The 15,158-nt window shown below is 36.1% G+C and overlaps 1 long non-coding RNA gene across 1 annotated transcript; it reads left to right on the forward strand.

Annotated features, from left to right (window-relative positions):
- The first annotated feature begins 794 nt into the window (after nt 1-794).
- LOC127833429 (uncharacterized) lies at nt 795-13,353 on the forward strand. Its single transcript, XR_008027412.1, has 6 exons — nt 795-945; nt 4,128-4,286; nt 5,298-5,420; nt 6,328-6,480; nt 7,093-7,725; nt 11,965-13,353. It is a non-coding gene; the product is annotated as an uncharacterized LOC127833429 (long non-coding RNA).
- The last annotated feature ends 1,805 nt before the right edge of the window (nt 13,354-15,158 follow it).

A 15,158-nucleotide genomic window follows, 5' to 3' on the forward strand; every position in this document is an offset into this window, starting at 1 on the left:
GCATGTGTATGTCATGGAGCTGCACATTTTGAGTGGTGAAAGGTCAAGGTCATCCTTCAAGGTCAAAGGTAAAATATATGGCTTCAAAGCTGCGCAGCAGGGGGCATTGTGTTTCACAAACACAGCTCTTGTTTAATATATTTTCTGCACATTCCTTCAAAAAACTTACATCAATACATGATTTTCATCGTTAATTCAATCATTCCTGACAGACTTGTGTACATATTTCGCTTACATTTTGACGGGCAAAGGTAGGACCGCATTACGGCTTCCGAAATGTGTATGCATACTATGGCCTTCGAGGAACTTATCTGATGTTTGACGGAAAGGGCCGAAAATGTACGAGTGTGGGTCAAGTTCTCCACAGGTACTACTTTCCGGTTCCCCTAATTTTTTTTCTGTACCTAAAATTTTTCGTACCCAATTTTTTTTTTCGTACCGATTTTTTTTTTCGTACCCAATTTTTTTTTTCATCCCCAATTTTTTGTTCGTTCCCAAAATTTTTTTGGTCTCAATTTTTTTGTTCCCAAATATTTTTTCGTACCCAAATTTGTTTGTACAAAAATTGTCTCCCATTCGGCGGGTAGGTATCATGAGTATCCTGGGAGGCGGACAACGACAACGGGCGAGGCATGGTAATGTCATGCGCATGCGTCAACGAGGTACTTTAAATAGATTCTGGAAATTTACGGTTATAAATAAAGCGGTCAAAGAATAGCCTGGTTTATTTTTAGCTGTGTAAAAATGCACATGATTTCGGTTTCATTTTCGCGCGATGGAAACAACGTGGAATGATCTTTTCTCATGGAAAGAAAACAATTTTCTTCGGAAGTTGTCTATCTTTAAGCGACTGTGAAGATATAATTAATGAATAAGAATATTGTACATGCACATCGTTTGTACAAGTGCGGTCATCGAAGAATATTGGGACTTTTGATTTCTCAGGTAATTATGAATGTATGATGCATGCTGATATCTGCATATTATGATATAACTATATCTGGTAGTTTAAATGTAGTTTTAAGTGCATTTAACATTCAAAAATGATTTTAAAAAACGCTGAAATTAAACAAAGGTAATAGTAGTATTGCGGGAATGAATCAGTTTTGAACATATTTTTTAGCAAAGATGCCATTAATTAATTTGTTAGACTATTAAATCGTAGATTGGTGCAAGACAATGGTGCCTTTTAAAATAATTTTTGAGTGAATTTAATCATTAAAACCAAGCATCCATTCGCATAACCAAAATGAACATTGCCCCGGCGACGACGTAAAATTTTATGTCAATTTAGCACAACGTCGCCAGATTTTCACACTAAGTAACTAGCAAAAAAACCCATAAGATACATCAACATGACTTGATAACATGTGTGTGATTATTAAGTAGAACATATTGCTATCATAAAGGTTAATGTTTTAAATTTCGAGATACCACTCGCTATCAAGAATTACCAGTACCTTTATTATACTTGACACCATCAGTTTTCGTTCATTCTAAAATAAAAAATATTATGTAGAATTTGACTGATTAAAATTATAGAGAAATAGCTTTCAATAAACTTAGAACAATTCTTCGAATGTTGTTATGATCGTAATAACAACAGGAATATCATTGTCTGTGCTTTGAGAATAAAATACCACCTACATGAACTGATGTCATCAACGTCATCTAGCAGGTAGAGGATTAATTTATTAAATGATATATGTTGACAATAAAATACCATGCCTTTGCTGCTGTTATGAGCGTATAAAAACAGGCAGAGCATGTTGTATATGTTGACAATAGCATACCATGTATTGACTGCTGTCATGAACATATAACAAGAGGCGTGGCATGTTGTATAAGTTGATAATAGCGAACCATGCCTAGGACCGTTGTAATGAACATATTACAACAGGCAGAGCATGTTATACATGTTCACAATTGAATACCATGTCTTGACTGCTGTAATGAACATATAACAACAGGCGTAGCATGGTCTATATGGCAGCAATAGACTACCCTGCCTTGACTGCTGTCATGAATATATAACAACAGAAAGAGAATGTTCTATATGTAAACAATATAATACTATGCATGGCCTGTTGTTATGAACGAATAACAATAGGCGGACCTTGTTTTATATGTTGACAATAGGAAACCGTGCCTTTACCGTTGTCATGAACATATAACAACAGGCAGAGCATGTTGTATAAGATGATAATAGCGTACCATGCCTAGACTGTTGTAATGAACATATAACAACAGGCAGAGCATGTTCTATATGTTAACAATGGAATACCATGTCTTGACTGTTGTCATGAACATATTACAACAGGCAGAGCATGTTCTATATGTTAACAATGGAATACCATGTCTTGACTGTGGTCATGAACATATTACAACATTAAGAGCATGTTCTATATCAAAACAATATAATACTACGCATAACAACAGGCAGAGCATGTTGTATAAGATGATAATAGCGTACCATGCCTAGACTGTTGTAATGAACATATAACAACAGAAAAAGCATGTTCTATATGTTGACAATATAATATTTTGCCTTGACTGTTGTCACGAACGTACAACAACAGGCAGAGTATGTTTTATATGTTGACAATAGGAAACCGTGCCTTTACCGTTGTCATGAACATATAACAACAGGCAGAGCATGTTGTATAAGTTGATAATAGCTTACCATGAGTAGACTGTTGTAATGAACATATTACAACAGGCAGAGCATGTTCTATATGTTAACAATGGAATACCATGTCTTGACTGTTGTCATGAACATATAACAACAGGCGTAGCATGGTCTATGTGGCAGCAATAGAATACCCTGCCTTGACTGCTGTCATGAATATATAACAACAGTAAGAGAATGTTCTATATGTAAACAATATAATACTATGCATGGCCTGTTGTTATGAACGCATAACAACAGGCGGAGCATGTTTTATATGTTTACAATAGAAAACCATGCCTTTACTGTTTTCATGAACATATAACAACAGGCAGAGCATGTTGTATAAGTTGATAATAGCATACCATGCCTAGACTGTTGTAATGAACATATAACAACAGGCAGAGCATGTTCTATATGTTGACAATGGAATACCATGTCTTGACTGTTGTCATGAACATATAACAACAGGCGGAACATGTTTTATATGTTGACAATAGAATACCCTGCCTTGACTGCTGTCATGAATATATAACAACAGTAAGAGAATGTTCTATATGTAAACAATATAAAACTATGCTTTGATAGTTGTAATGAACGTATAACAACAGGCGGAGCATGTTCTATAAGTTGTACATATAACAAAAGGCAAAGAATGTTGACAAAATAATATTCTGCCTTGACTGATGTTATGAGCGTTTGACAACAGACAGAACATGTTCTATATGTTCACAATAGAATATAATGCATTGTCTGTTGTCATGAACGCATTGCAACAGGCTGAGCCTTTTCTATATGCTGACAAAATAATATCCTGCATTGATGTTTGCCATTAACATATAACAACAGGCAGGGCATGGTGTATATGTTGATAAAAGAATACCATGCCTTTCGCTGTTGTCATGAGCATAATACAACAGACAGAGCATTTTCTATATTTTGACAACAAAATATCATGCCTTGCCTGTTGTCACGAACGTTAAGCAACAGGCGGAGCATGCTTTATATGTTCACAATAGAATACCATGCCTTTGATGTGGTCATGAACATTAAACGTCAGGCGGAGTATGTTTTGCCTTGGTTGGTTTTATGTGATGACATCAGAAGATGCATATTCTACATGTTGAAAATAGAATACCATGCCTTTGCTGGTGTCATGTACATGCATCAACAGGCTGAGCATGATGTATTTGTTGATAATAGAATGCCATGAATTGACAGTATTGGAACAGCAGCAATCAAAGCCTGGGCTGTGTGATGGCAATATAGTGCCATGCTTGTATTGTTGTTAGGAACGTATAACATTATGAGGAACATAATGTATATGTTGATAATGGAATACAATATTTAAACAATTTCAACGAGCGAACAGCGACAAGCAGTGCACTGACCTCGTATTATTTGGATTTTTATTTTTCTGTTTTATGATAACTTCACTATATGCTGTCACTCACTATAGGTTCTCACAGAATCCGCTTCAAGGATGACACACGTGTAAAAAAAAAGGAAGTACAATACCATCTACTGGTGCACCATTGTGATCGTCGGCTCTCGGTTACTGGAATGCCACCAAGGTCCCGACCATAGGAAACAGGCCAACGAGAGTAAAACTGAGCTTGTAAATATCAATTTTCTAAATATTAATGGTTTGCTTTATATTCTTTAGGTGCGTGAGAGATGTTGCACCTTTCATTACGTCTCATGAAACGACTAAATTTAACAGAGTTTGCCATGATTTGCTTTGATATTTTGGTTTGGTTGCTCTCGACGGATCGACAACTTCGAGTGTATTTTTACAATATACCTGTATAATTTTTTTGGTAAGTTATAACTTTCTCACAATTTTACTGTCATTTTCATTATGCAGATCTTTAGATCTTATTGTATTAAAGCACAAACAAAATTACTTTCTATACAATATGTTCCACTTTCTTGTCCAATTAAAAGCTTCACTTAATTGCGTCAATATATAGGAGAGAGTGCGTGTAGGCGACCAGGCAGATCAGTCGGTAGAGCATTTGCCCTTTAAGTGAAGGTTCTCGGTTTCGAGCCCTGGTCAAGCTGCCTACTTTTCTCACCCTGTGACATACTATAAAATATATAATACCTATATAAATATGTTTATCCGGCCAGATTTTCATTGTATTGAATACATACACTCCCTACACGCCGCGAGTCGCGAGTATGTATCTTAAAATAAAATGTCGTTGTAGAACTGTAACTGAACTCGTTGAACTGTCACAGAACTCCGTCGAGGAACGATTTACTGATTAAAGTATAGTTCCAAGGGAGTAATAGCATACTTTATTGACGATGAAATTGTTATATTTGTTGGTTATATTCGACGACACTTTGCTAGCCCTTACTAATGATAACATAGCTGCTCATTGATGCATCGGAAGAACTTCAGCTCGCATTAGCTTTATTATAATTATTCTGTTATATATATTAAGTGTTAACATTATAATATAATTATTATCTTGTATAGTAAGTGCCAAAATTATTAAAGTAACCTTAATTCAGTGTAGTCATATCTTCTACATACCGATTTCAACCGGGTCTACTATAATGTTCTTTTGGTTGCATTCAAATGATCTATATTGATATATCTGTATCTGTGTATTTACAGGTTGCTACCGGCGATCACAACTATAGGCAAATGGCCTATAAAAAGAGAGTCATGTGCTCGAAAAAGCTGGGATGCACAGCCCCAATATTACTGAGGGAGTGCATTAGATTCCAAGATTATAAGGTACGAACAAACAAACACACACACACGCACGCACGCGCAAGCACGCAAGCACACACGCACACAAACACACACACACACACACACACACACGCACACATGTATACATAAGTTTGGTTAGCGTAAACTATACAGTCCATTAAAGGGGCCTTTTCACAGATTTTGGCATTTTTTAACTTATTCATTAAATGCTTTATATTGATAAATGTAAACATTGGATCGTAAAAGCTCCAGTAAAAAATCAAGAATAAAATTAAAAAAAGGAAAAGAACATTGCCCGGAGCAGGTTTCGAACCAGTGACCCCTGGAGTCCTGCCAGAGTCCTGAAGTAAAAACGCTTTAGCCTACTGAGCTATTCCGCCGAGTACACATACTTGACGTATTTTATACCTTATATAAGCAATCTTCGTAGTTTCACAAAATTTAACGACAAAAACAGAACTCTCCAAATTATTCAATCGTTTCGCGTTGCAACGCTTTATAATTTTTAGGTTTTAAAATCGTCAAAAGATGCATATAATGGCTATATTAGACCATGGTTAATGTTCAGTATTACTGTTTCCTCACAAAAATCATAACTAAAACGAAAATTTGCGAATCTGAAACAACTTTTTTCAATTTTGTCAATTTACCAAAGCGTGAAAAGATCCCTTTAATTTCAATAATTATGGGGAAATTGTACGTTCAATCGCAGAATTTTATTTGTGATGGGACTCGTCAACAAACAGCATGTTTTTAATTCAAATGAATTCTATTCCGGAAGACTTTTAAGTGCCTGTTTTCCAATTTATAACCGTTTTAAATTTTTAATTACAAATTACTTCAAATTTTCATTTCATTTACGAAAAGTTCTACGTTTTATAGTTTTGAATCAATATTCAATCAGCATTATTGATATTTTAATTTGCAGCCTAAGAAAGATAGTCATATCTGCCAGGACAAGTGCTCGCAACAATTGCGAAACGACCTACAGTCGTCAGTTTATGACGAGGTGAGAATGGAAAAATGCATTTTCATTGACCTGCCCAAGATCGAAGATCATCAGGGCCATATAATGGGAGACGTAAGTATTCACTTATTATACATGCCCAATATGCCATAACATTTGGCGCGAAAAGTGCTGAAAAACTAGAACGGAACTCCAATTGTGGATAAAGAAACTTAATACTTATTGCTTCTTAACGGTTGCATCGAAACGCCAAAATGAAGTTTAGCTGATGCTTATCTGTTAAACCACATGACTGTTCATCTTGAACATTTCCGTGAAAATGATCTCGTGTTAAATTACGGAACACGTTGGACCAGTGGTACGGCCTTTGGCTTGAGATACAAAGGTATCGGGTTCGAATCCTACTTGATCCATCACTAAATAATCAGGGCACAAGAAATAAATCTACGGGGTTCCATTCAATCGAGGTGTGAATGGGTATATGTGGGGGAAAGAAGTTAATGTGTTATTGCTGTAACATGCGTCTAATGTTAAGTAATGGCCGACTTATGAATCGATGATTGGTGCAGGTGAATGCAAAATTCGACAAAATATTATATAAATTGCATCCTTTATATAAAAAAACATTTCTTAGCATTTGCAAACCGAATTCTGACATTTCGCCCAATTTTAATGCGTATGCATCAGGATGCACAGAAGTAACGGTTCATTGTCTTCATATTTCAGGCTGCTAATCTTAAAGTTCCCATTGACGATACAATCACATCAGGCACCTCATCAATGAGAACATCACCCAACCAAGAGAGATCCAGAGGAATGTGAAAATGTTGGTAAAGTCCATCTTTGGCAGTAGACTCCCCAGTGACCTTAATAGAAGGTTCTATCTCAGCAGGAAGAACATACGGAAAATAGTATACAGGGAGAGGAAGAGGTTAATGGACGGAAAACTGGACCAACAGCTATTAGCTGAGAAGGTAGAAGAATGGACGGATGAGGACACCGGTAATCTAGTCTTCTTTCGTCCGCGGACGGAAGATTGGGACAAGGAAAGCAGCCGTTTCTTGCTGATTTTTCAAAGCGAATGGCAACGACGTCTGCTTGCCAAATACGGCAAAGAGCTAGTATTTCTGGACGCAACATATCGTTCCACTAGATACGCTTTACCCTTATTTTTTCTCTGTGTGTACACTAACAGCGGGTACTACATCGTTGCAACAATGGAAGTCGAGAATGAAAATTCCGTATCCTTAGCCGAAGCCTTGGGCAGATTGAAGGAGGCCAACAGCGGTTTTAACACATCTGCATTCATGATAGACGCTTCTGATGTCGAACAGAATGCGATAAAAATGACTTTCCCAAGTATGATAGGTTAAATGTGAATTTTTGTTTGATTTTTAATAACTTCATATTATTAAATATTGCTGATGTATTCATCCGCCTGTTGTTATGCGTTCATGATTACAGCCAAGGCATGGTACTTTGTTGTCAACATAAAGAAAATGCTTCGCCTATTGTTTAACGTTCATGACAACAGCCAAGGCATGGTATTCTATTGTAAACCTATAGAACACGCTCCGATTGTTGTTATACACACTAGACAACAGCCAAGGCATGGTATTCTATTGTCGACATATAGAGCATGCTCCACCTGTTGTTATGCGTTCATGACAACAACCAAGGCATGTTATTTTATTGTCAACATATAAAACATGCTCCGCCTATTGTAATACGTTCATGACAACAGCCAAGGCATGGTATTCTATTGCCGACATATAGAACATGCTCCGCCTGTTGTTATGCGTCCATGACAACAGCCAAGGCATAGTGTTTTTTGTCAACATATACAACATTTATTACTAGGTGTTATATGTTCATGACAGCAGTCAAGGCATGATATGTTATTGTCAACATATAGTACATGCTCCGCCTATTGTTAAACGTTCATGACAACAGCCAAGGCATGGTATTCTATTGTCAACATATAGAACATGCTCCGCCTATTGTTAAATGTTCATGACAACAGCCAAGGCATGGTATTCTATTGTAAACATATAGAACATGCTCCGATTGTTGTTATACACACTAGACAACAGCCAAGGCATGGTATTCTATTGCCGACATATAGAACATGCTCCGCCTGTTGTTATGCGTCCATGAAAACAGCCAATGCATGGTATTTTTTGTCAACATATGCAACATTAATTACCAGGTGTTATATGTTCATGACAGCAGTCAAGGCATGATATTGTATTGTCAACATACAGAACATGCCCCATCTGTTGTTATACGTTGAAGACAACAGCCAAGTCATTGTATTCCATTGTCAACATATATAACATGCTCTGATTGTTGTTATACACTATAGACAACAGCCAAGGAATGGTATTCTATTGCCGACATATAGAGCATGCTCCGCCTGTTGTTATGCGTTCAAGACAACAGCCAAGGCATGATATTCTATTGTCAACATATAGAACATGCTCCGCCTATTGTGAAACGTTCCTGACAACAGCCAAGGCATGGTATTCTATTGTTAACATATAGAACATGCTCCGATTGTTGTTATACATACTAGACAACAGCCAAGGCATGGTATGCAATTGCCGACATATAGAACATGCTCCGCCTGTTGTTATGCGTCCATGACAACAGCCAAGGCATGGTATTTTTTGTCAACATATACAACATTTATTACCAGGTGTTATATGTTCATGACAGCAGTCAAGGCATGATATTGTATTGTCAACATACAGAACATGCCCCATCTGTTGTTATACGTTGACGACAACAGCCAAGTCATGGTATTCCATTGTCAGCATATATAACATGCTCCGCCTATTGTTATACGCTCACGACAACAGCAAAGGCATGGTATTATATTGTCAACATATAGAACATGCTCCGATTGTTGTTATACACTAAAGCAACAGCCAAGGAATGGTATTCTATTTCCGACATATAGAGCATGCTCCGCCTGTTGTTATGCGTTCAAGACAACAGCCAAGGCATGGTATTCTATTGTCAACATATAGAACATGCTCCGCCTATTGTTAAATGTTCATGACAACCGCCAATGCATGGTATTCTATTGTTAACATATAGAACATGCTCCGATTGTTGTTATACACACTAGACAACAGCCAAGGCATGGTTTTCTATTGCCGACATATAGAACATGCTCCGCCTATTGTTGAGCGTCCATGACAACAGCCAATGCATGGTATTTTTTTGTCAACATATACAACATTTATTACCAGGTGTTATATGTTCATGACAGCAGTCAAGGCATGATATTTTATTGTCAACATACAGAACATGCCCTATCTGTTGTTATACGTTATCGACAACAGCCAAGGCATGGTATTCCATTGTCAACATTCAGAACATGCTCCGCCTATTGTTATACGTTCACGACAACAGTAAAAGGAATGGTATTATATTGTAAACATATAGAACATGCTCCGATTGTTGTTATACACTCTAGACAACAGCCAAGGCATGGTATTCTATTATCGACGTATAGAGCATGCTCCGGCTGTTGTTATACGTTCATGACAACAGCCAAGGCATGTTATTCTATTGTCAACCGATAGAACATGCTCCGCCTATCGTTATACGTTCATGACAACAACCAAGGCATGGTATTCTATTGTCAACAAATAGAACATTCTCCGATTGTTGTTATACACTCTAGACAAAAGCCAAGACATGGTATTCTATTGCCAACATATAGAACGTGCTGCGCCTGTTGTCACACGTTCAAGACAACAGCCCAGGCATGGTATTCTATTGTTAACATATAGAACATGCTCCGCCTATTGTTAAACGTTCATGACAACAGCCATGGCATGGTATTCTATTGTAACTTATAGAACATTCTCCGATTGTTGTTATACACACTAGACAACAGCCAAGGCATGGTATTATATTGCCGACATATAGAACATGCTCCGCCTGTTGTTATGCGTCCATGACAACAGCCAAGGCATGGTATTTTTTGTCAACATATGCAACATATATCACCAGGTGGTATATATTCATGACCGCAGTCAAGGCATGATATTGTATTGTCAACATGCAGAACATGCTCCATCTGTTGTCATACGTTGAAGACAACAGCCAAGACAGGGTATTCCATTGTCAACATATAGAACATGCTCCGCCTAATTATATACGTTCATGACAACAGCAAAGGCATGGTATTATATTGTCAACATATAGAACATGCTCCGATTGTTGTTATACCTTCTAGTCAACATCCAAGGCATGGTATTTTATTGCCGACATATAGAGCATGCTCCACCTGTTGTTATGCGTTCATGACTACAGCCAAGGCATTGTACTTTGTTGTCAACATAAAGAACATGCTCCGCCTATTGTTATACGTTCATGACAACAGACAAGGCATGGTATTCTATTGTCAACATATAGAACATTCTCCGATTGTTGTTATACACTCTAGACAAAAGCCTAGGCATGGTATTCTATTGCCAACATATAGAACATGCTCCGCCTGTTGTTATACGTTAATGACAACAGCCAAGGCATGGTATTCTGTTGTCAACATATAGAACATGCTCATGTAAATTTTATGATCCTTGAATCAAATACATGAAATTATAAATATTGGGTTTGTAGTGCATTAAGCTAGCATGCTGAGCTATAATCATGCTGTTACAAAGTTAGAGTACATGTGGGTTGGAAACCACGATTTATACTTTTTACCAACATTATTTTTAAAGGGCGTATGTATACACCATTGGTTTAATGTTTGTTCTTCGTTGATTGAGGTCCATGGAATAGTTTACAAACGTAAATGGTTTTCATGCCCTAATATATGTTTTCCTATATTCGACATTTTCATTATTCCCAGTATTTTGTATTTAGTACCGTCATATTTTCTTCCTCTCGACATTTTCATTTTTCCCATTATTATTTTTTTTAAATAAAGGCTTCAATGAATATAAGATGTTTTTGCTATAAATATTTGCATTGTTTTTGTAACATGTATTTAAAAAAAATCTGATGCATTTTTTTCATTCCTTTCAATAAAAATATTGAGATAAAATTCCCTTCACCTTGTAGTTGATGAAACTCGGCCAACCTCTTAATAGCGGCGTTTTATACTGTTCATTGAACTTTTATTTATAATGATTTGAGATAAAAAAATAAAGTGAACTATTCAACAAATGGTGACCGAATATATTGCATATTATAAATGAGATATCGGGTTATTCATAAAAGATTAACTAAATTACATGCATGCAAAATCAGTCATAAAACAGCTTTCGTATGGACCGGTTAGAAATCATATTATATAGGATAATTATATATAATGCACTATAAATCAGTATTTACAGTATAATCTTGGTTAGTTCCCCGTGTATACAAATAAAGTTCCTTTGTACAAAAATATAATGATATATATAAATACCATGCCTCGCTCATTTTCGTTGTCCGCTCCCCGCGAATATTTGATCTGCTTTGGCTTGCACATACCTTCATATTAAGTGGTAATAATTTAACTTGTAAAATGGTAGCAGGTTTGAATAACCTCAACAGGTCTAGGCTGCATTTTTTTTCCCTTCTTTTTTACAGGTCACAAAACATGATTAGCAGCAGTGACGAATACGATGGGAAAAGTTCTGTGTCGCCACTTGTCCCGAAAGAAGACGTAGTTTTGTTTAATACTGTTCATTCTGTAGCAAACGAGATGTCATCAGAAAAAGTTAACTGTGTCGCCATTGTCCCGAAAGAAGACGTAGTTTTGTTTAATACTGTTTATTCTGTAGCAAACGAGATGTCATCAGAAAAAGTTAACAGTTTGTTACAATTGCAAAGAATTATTGGTGTAAATGGGCAGTATAAAAACTTAAGTTGGGACACTGTAAATGCTATTCAAGTTTTATAAGTCTATAATTTTTGTAATTACCAAGGATTTAGTATCAGAAATAAACAGTTCACCCACATATGCGATAATGCTTGATGAAAGTACTGACATTAAGTGTTCAGAAACATCTCTCTGTCTGTGTAAGGTACGGGAAAAATGGAGAGGCAGTGACCAAATTTTTGTTCAATAGTTATTTGAGAGATGGTAAAAGTTACACTATTATAAATTGCATTGCAGAAGAATTCAAAAAGTTGGGTATACCTTTATCTAAATGTTCAAGTCTATCAACAGACGGTGCTGCAGTAATGACGGGTAGAAAAACAGGCGTTGCAGTTCAACTGTAATCTAAATACTCCCCATTTTGTACAATGACACATTGTGTTGCTCACTGCTTGAATTTGGCCTGTGTAGATTAAATGAAATATGATGACTTTCTCACAAGATTTAAAAATAAATTTAGTGACCTGTACTTTTTTATGTCTAGTTCTTCAGTTAGAAGTACAATATTAAAGGAGATTGAAGATGTATTAGAAGAGCCAACTCTGTCAAACAGCCCCATGATATTACATGGCTTGGATTGAGAAATGCTGTGAAAGCTGTATTCAAATGTTATGGTTCTGTACTCGCTTGCTTAAGTCACTTTGCGGAGGAGAAAAATCCTGTAGCTAAGCACTTGTACAAATACTTTAACAATTACAAAACTGCCCTGGTGACTGCATTTATCCTAGAAGTCCATGATGAGCTGGCTGTATTAAGTTGTGAATTTCAAAAGGCAAGTCTTGCATGCTCAGAGGTCCAAGCCTAGATTGATGGAACCATTAATAAACTAGAGATTTTAGCATCTACAGATGGCCCTTCCCTAATAGATATGAAAGGGAGAATCACTGTTGAAGATGGTAAAGCAATGTACAGCACTGATACTCTACAGTACAAATCTACAATGGATAGTGACTTTAACAATAAGAGAAGAACTTACATTGACAGCTTGAAGAAGAACATCAGAAATAGACTGAGAAAAGAAGATAGTGATGTATTTTCTGACCTTTCTAAGGTTTTAGAACCAGATACAGTGAAGGACACACCACATGTTGAATGTCTGAAGTACAGGTCCTCTCTGAAACCAGAAAAGCTAGATATCCTACTGAAAATAAGCATGCTGGGGTCAGATATTCAACACTTTGATCCTGTTCCAGCTGTAACAAGGTGGCGGAGGGTGAAAACAAGAAGGACAGGGAGATTGAAAGAGGTTTACAAGCCTAGAAAAAAGGCTAAAACCGGTTAAACTATGAATGGAAACTGTTAAACATGATATTACCCAGTTATGATTTATCAGAATACACATAATCTTATTACATTTGTATAATATGCATGGTACTTATTGTGCTCAACATAAGTGAAAGTGTCTTTAGATATCTTTAATATGGCAAATAATTGAAATGACATAGAGTGAAGATAATTAAATGTTATCCATGTACCTAGTTGACATTATGGAAACTATTGTATACTACTGAATATTATTGAACTCATTTAAATAAAGTTGCAAGTATGTTTTTTTTATTTTCTGCATGAAAATATCCATTATTATTTTTTTTTAGGTCATTTAGAAAAGTTAAGAATTATTTTCCAAAACTTAGTAGTAACGTTAAGAATAAAATTTCAGAGTTAAGAATTATTTTTGAAAATCTGGTAGTAACGTTAAGAATTCCACAAAACCTTATCTGGAGCTCTGGATGTCATTTCAAATGAGTTTTTTCTCATTATGACGCTTGACGAATTATATATATAAGTACCAAAAGGCTCAGAACACGCCACATTTAAATATTATACATACAACCCCCACATACACTTATTAAAACATTACTCTATGTACCTAACCAATTAATTTATGTGACTAAGCAGTCAAGTCTTTCTTTATATTTTCCAAAGTGTTGGTAAAAAGAAATAAAACTGGAGCATGTTGAAAAGGCACTATTGATAATATATAAGGCATTAAAAGTACATTTGTATGCATATGTACCCACATACGCTTACTATAGGCCTCTACAAAGCAAAGAAATTGCAACAAAATGGCTGGAAATTTGGGTTTTTGTCACGAAAAAGAATTATAAAGTTGCTGCTCACATAAGGTTTCCTAGTCTTCTCCATTTGGTATCCATGTTTTCCCAACATGATCATTAAAACAAGAAATAGTTTTCTGGAGAAACCCTGCTGAGAGATTATGGCAGGCATGTGTAAATTTGTATAAATCCTTTAATTATTTTAGCGGCTTGCAAATTAAAGCTGTTTTTCTCCCCTAAATGCATAAAAATGGCCCTTTTTTCCCGATCTTCTACTTCAGGGAGCCACATTTCACTCATTTTTTAAAGAAAATTTGTCAGTATTTTTCTACGTGTAGGCCAATACCATGTTATCAATGTAAATACACAGTTGTTTCAAACTGGACTTTGAATTTTTTTCATTTTTCGAATTTACTTCCCCTTTGTTAGCTCATGCAGAAATACACAATGCTGCTCCGAAGGTATGCTCCTCACAAGGTATCGGGTTTCCTAGGGTGATTGTGTTTGCCACAAACACATCTCTTGTTTTCCACTTACACCGGGATAGTCTTAACGCTTTGGTTTTCAACCCCTCTTTAATAACTGGTTATGTATCTTGCTCAAATTCACAGTCTAATTACATTAAAGCCCCATTAACATTTTGTATCTACTTAAATCTGTGTTACCAGACCACATCTGGCCTTGAAATGTTGGCTGTTGCTATAAGGAACACTGATTTGTTATGGATTAACTTTATTTCACAGAATATTTTACAAAATATTCGTGATTTTGAGTGTAAGTTCACATATTTATAGCCCTGCAAAGAAGTTTCGATAGGGGTTATATTTGACTGTCTCTCATTCAGT

This window comes from Dreissena polymorpha, chromosome 6 (assembly GCF_020536995.1).
Source record: "Dreissena polymorpha isolate Duluth1 chromosome 6, UMN_Dpol_1.0, whole genome shotgun sequence".
Lineage (NCBI taxonomy): Eukaryota > Metazoa > Mollusca > Bivalvia > Myida > Dreissenidae > Dreissena > Dreissena polymorpha.